Below are 6,000 nucleotides of genomic sequence, written 5' to 3'. Positions count from 1 at the left end.
TATCACTGCCCACATTAATTCACCAGAAACAGTCCAGTGCCTGCAAAGAAATGCAACTCCACGTCTAACTTCAGTGAAACACACAATACAAATCATTTTAAAGGAAAAATAAACCCCATCATAGTTCAACAGAGGCAATTAAAGGGCTGTAAATCCCCCTCACCTTCTTCACCCTTACTCTCCACCTCCCCCTCCCCAAATACTCTTTCAACCCAACTCTCCAACCCCTCACCCCAACTCCTCTTTCAAACCTGCTCACCAAAACCCTCACCCCAACTCCTCTTTTATGCCTACTCTCCAAATCCTCCTCACCCAACTCCTCCTTTAACCCTACAATTTAATTTTTGGTATCACTTACACAAGTCATCCACACTGGAGGTAACACCACTTACACAAGTCATCCACACTGTGTGATGGTGAGGTAATAAATGGGCAATAAAGTGCAAAGGCTGCTCATTATCCTGGTTGAGATTTAATCCCCTTTCCCACTGAATACTGCGGACAGACATGGTCACCTTGGTAACGAAATGGTCAGTGTAACATCATTTTCTAACCAAGAGCACACAAGACAATGGGGTCATCAATAAATGGTAAAGGGATTAAACACTCTGCAATTACTTTGTAAATAATAGGAAATAAAATGCTGGAAAATAACTGTCGAAGACAATAGCTTATCTCTGTGGAATTCACTGCCAAACATTAAGAATGATGTGTTCTGTTTACACACACACACACACACACACATACATAGCAAAGACTTTGTGTGTGCACTTTTCATTTATTGTGCTGAACCAGATGCGATCAATATTTTCGGCCTTTAGGACCTTGCGGGAGCCCACCGGCTGTGTGAGGATAAAAGGAGACCGCGCGCGTTTGCTTCTCCCAAACCTGGGGGAATGGAGCAGATATTTAAAGGGACTCGGACTCCCTTTCCACTGCCTGTTTTTTCTTAAAGGAACAGTCCAGGTTATCTCGGAGTGTCGGGGGACTTCAAGAACCGACCTCCCTTCTTTACTGTGCATGATTGAAAAGTTGAATGTTTCAGTGATTTGCGCCTTTCTAAAATGTCACAGTTTTTGCTGATCCATTTGACATGAATTTGGAAAGACTTCAGAATTGTGCAGTGTGACGAAGGTTTCGTTTAAAGCTGGAGTAAAATGTGTATCAAAATATTATTTCTAACCCTCCCCCCATCCCCAAAATTTTAGAACACTCTGCAATATTGACTGGGAAGTTCCAAAGTTCGTTCCTTGATCTGTGCTGTTAGTTGATGTAAGCCAATGCAGCAGTTAGAATTTTCCCCACTACCACTGGGCTAAATATGATAAAAAAAATTAGCCAGTGCCCCTGCTCTTGATACCGATCCAATGACCTCAACTTGGAAATGACTTCAACTGGGAAGTGTGTGGATGTCATTTGAGGGCAGGATTGGACTCGACTCTGATGCCGACCACAGTGGATACTTCTATGCTGTACTTTAAGTAATAATGTTTGTAACCTCCATTTGCAGGATATTAGAGGGGGAGGGTCTACAGCTTGGAAACTCTAACCAAACATCACTTCAAGATTTGAGAGATTCATCGAATTCACCAGGATCACCTTCTGATCAGCCTTTGGAAAAACTCCAATCACAGCGGGGAGAAACAGGACACATGTTCTGTGTGTGGATGAACCTTCAACCAATCGTCTAGCCTGTGAGACTCGTGGGCCCAGCTGACTCAACACTGTAAATGTGGGACAGTGGGAATTGATGCAGATGCGCGTCGGGTGGAAACACATCAGGGAGAGACCGTTTACCAGCTGAGTGTGGAAAGAGATTCATTCTCTCATCTCATTAACTGACATTCGGGGATTTAGATAACAGACTTTCTCCTGTGCATATTGAGCTGTGTTATTGGGCCGTGAAATTTTTACATGTTCATCTTGTTGACTGTAAACCTTTGCCAATTACTTGATGTGATGGGTTTACTTGTACATTGTTCTTTAAATCCATTAACTGAGTGGATTCAAATTTAAATTGAAACCAGATTTGCACAATGCTCTATTCACACATCGAATGTGTTTTGTGTTTAGTGATCCCAGGCGTGATAGCTATCCCTACTCTGGACACCAATGTAAAGAGAGGCACTCTGGAAGGTATAAGGAACTGGGATTTGTCCCTGAGAGTAACCAAAGGCATGAGAACTGAAACAATCTCGAGTTAGAAAGGAGAAAAGGACCAATGTAACATTACATCAATTAGTCTCTTATCATGGATATATCAAATATCGACACATTGTATTATTTGAAATATGAAAATATTAAACTACATCCCAGTTTTCGGGGTAAGTCATATCAGCAGAAACAAATCCCAACTGACAGAACGAACACGATTCAGTCAGGATGCGAATAACAGCAGTAATAACAGTGGAACATAACACTTGCAGTCACTTGTGAACAAGCAATTCAGATGACTAAGTGAATCCCTTCCCATACTTCCCCACTGTGAACTCGCTGGACTTTCAGCAGGCTGGATGACTGAGTGAACACCTGCCCACACACAGAGCACGTGTGTGACTGCAACAATGAATTTTTCGATCAGACGGGGAACTGAATACCTTCTCACAGTCTCCACATTCCCACGGTTTCTCCATGGTGCAGGTGTCCTTGTGTCTCTCCAGGTTGGACGATCAGTTGAAGTTTTGGCCACACACAGAACACGTGTAGTTTCTCCCCACTGTGAGTGGTGTAATTTTTTCAGGCTGTGTCACAGGTTGAAGCTCTTTCCACAATCCATGCAATGGAACACTTTCACTCGGGTGTGTGTGTCGGTGCTTTTCCAGTCACACTGATGTTTGAAATACTTTCCCACAGACAGAACAGACAAACATTACTCTTTCCACATTCAAAGGCCGTTGATGTTCATCATTTCCAGCTTACATGTTTGGGTTCAGACCTGCACCCGCTGTGCGCAGAGTGAGAATAAAATCAATCAGCTGCTGATTTTCTCTGCTGGTCCCTAGGCCTTTTGTGCCGGCCCAATAGGGTGAGCCTGTGCTGGCCCAATAGGGTGAGCCTGGGCTCGCCCAATAGAATCAGCCTGGGCTGGCCCAATATGGTGAGCCTGGGCTGGCCCATTAGGATGAGCCCGGGCTGGCCCAATAGGCTGAGCACGGGCTGGCCCAATTGGATCAGCCGGGCTGGCCCAATGGGGTGAGATACGGCTGGCCGAACAGGGTGAGCTTGGGCTGGACCAACAGGATGAGCCATGGCTGGCCCAATAGGGTGAGCCTAGGCTGGCCCAATAGTGTGAGCCTGGGCTGGCCCAATAGGCTGAGAATGTGCAGGCCCATTAGGGTGAGCCGGGGCTGGCCCAATAAGATGAGCCGGGGCTGGCCCAATAGGGTGAGCCTGGGCTGGCCCAATAGTCTGAGCCTGTGCTGGCCCAATATGATGAGCGCTGGCTCAGGATCACCAGACAACAATCTGAACAACAAGACTCCCTTTCAGGGTCACTGACCTCGGCACAAACATGTGACCAATCAAACTGATGGACACCCTGAAGCCCCGCCCACACTTTGTCGCTGCACAAAGGCGTGAGTCCCGCCCTGACTAAGATGGCGGCAACTGAGCCCGCTGCCCAGTGCGCCATGCCATAGATGGCGGCCATTGAGCATGCTCCCACCAGCGGGGAAAACAGTTACGGCCAAGAAAGGCGCCAAGTGTCCACAAGTGTCTGCACCCACTCCTCCCTCAGTATCTGCACCCACCCTTCCCCAGTGTCAGCACTCACCACCCCCTCCCCCAGTTTCAGCATCCACCCTCCCCCAGTGTTGGCAGCAACCCTTCGCCCAGTGTCTGCCCCTACCGTCCCCCAGTGTCTGCACTCACCCCTCCCCCAGTGTCTGCACCCACCTTTCCCCCGATGTCTGCATCCACCCCTTCCCCAGTATCTGCAACCCACTTCCCGCCGTGTCTGCACCCACATCTCCCCCAATATCTGCACTAACTCCTCCCCCAGTCTCTGCACTCACCCCTCCCCCAGTGTCTGCACCCAATCTTTCCCCAGAGTCTTCACCCACTCTTCCCCCAGAGTCTTCACCCACTCTTCCCCCAGTGTCTGCAACCACACCTCCCCCAGTGTCTGCACACACACCTCCCCCAGCGTCTGCACCCACCCCTCCACAAGTGTCTGCACCCACTCCTCCCTCAGTATCTGCACCCACCCTTCCCCAGTTTCAGCACTCACCATCCCCTCCCCCATTGTCTGCACCCACACCTCCCCCAGTGTCTGCACTCACCCCTCCCGCAGTAGCTGCACCCAACCCTCCCCCAGTGTCTGAACCCATCCTTTCCCCAGAGTCTGCAACCACCCTTCCACCATTGTCTGCATCCACACCTCCCCCAGTGTCTGCACTCACCCCTCCCCCAGTATCTGCACCCACCCCTCCGCCAGAGTCTGCACCCACTCTTTCCCCAGATACTTCACCCACCCTTCCCCCAGTGTCGGCACCCATACCCCCCTCAGTGTATGCACACACACCTCCCCCAGTATCTGCACCCACCCCTCCCCAGTGTCTGCACCTACCCCTCCCCCAGAGTCTGCACCCACCCTTCCCCCAGTGCCTGCACTCACCCCTCCCCTAGTTCCTGCACCCACCCCTCCCCTAGTGTATTCACCCACCCCTCCCCAGTGTCAGCACCCACTCCTCCCACAGAATGAGTAACCTACAGGATTAGGAACAGAAGAGCGGGCGGTTTGGGATTAAGCACAGCCGCTGTGCCAAAGGGCCAGCAGAGGCACAATGGGCCTTCGGCAGCAACTTGGTGGTTTTTGGGGAGATCTGTCCTCTGTGGCATTTGAATTCAAAATGGATCGAATTACACTTTGGAAGTCCTTGGGATGTTCCAGTTACACATTGCAGATGAACTACAGGGTGTGGCTTATCCTCCAAGACGACCAATCAGCAATAGCTCATGTGATAATGGAGAGCCAATCAGAGAAACGGCTGCCTTTTTCAGTTAGTACAAATAAATGCATCAGTCAGAAAAAGCCTCCCACCAAGAAGACCAAGGCCCTCTAAAGACCAACGCTGTGACGTTAAACGCCAAAGCCTAAGAAAGCAGCCATTCGCCCCAGAAAGAAGTAAAATAAAAGATCGCAACTTGTAAACACCTCAACCGAAACGCTCTTTTCAGAGCCACCAAAGTCTCTCCGGAAAGAGCGGAGACCGCATTAAAATGACACCTGTCCCACGGCCGGGCTCCTTCTCCACAGAAATCAGTCACAAATAAAGAGACGAGGATGTCTGGCAGAGTCAGTGTGAGAAGGTGCAGCGGATCTCGGGCCTGATATTCGAGGAGACCCGCGGGGTGCTGAAGGTTTTCCTGGAAAATGTGATCAGGGACACTGTCACCGACACCGAGCCCGCCGAGAGCAAGGCAGTCACGCTCCTGGATGTGGTGTACACTCTGAAACTCTCTATGGATTCGGCGGCTGAACAACTCAACTCTTTCGCGCCGGACACAACAGCCACCCACCCGCCTCACAGAGAGAGCAGTGACCTGGGACCGGGGATAGAGTGTGGATTCACGTCGTGTTCGGTTTTGGTATTTTAGTACAAAGTTGCACAGGGTGTGGAGTAGAGAGCGCCTACTTTATGCTCTGAATAACTATATGGCCTTGCTAGACTTAGAGAGGATGATAGGCGCTCTAGGTTTTAACGATGGTGGCAGGATGCATAGGGAGTATAGAGGGAGGGTGGACCAATTGGTGGGATTATGATGTTTAAAGGTGTTGATGTGGTAGATACAATTTCCTCGGATTGTGGAGACCAGAACATGCTGGCATAACCTTAAGAGCCAATTGATGCGGTGAGGGGTCGCGAGGATTCTGTCGGAGGAAGGGTTAGACGGCAGTGGCCCCTTCTCTCTATATTGATAAAATGTTCAATGTTTTTGTTAAATCGTTCAGTCCTGCAGTGAAATTGGCAGATTTTTGAAAATGATGCTCATTCCCAG

This window comes from Pristiophorus japonicus, chromosome 28 (assembly GCF_044704955.1).
Source record: "Pristiophorus japonicus isolate sPriJap1 chromosome 28, sPriJap1.hap1, whole genome shotgun sequence".
Lineage (NCBI taxonomy): Eukaryota > Metazoa > Chordata > Chondrichthyes > Pristiophoridae > Pristiophorus > Pristiophorus japonicus.
The sequence above is the reverse complement of the archived record's forward strand: the minus strand, read 5'-3'. Positions refer to the sequence as shown.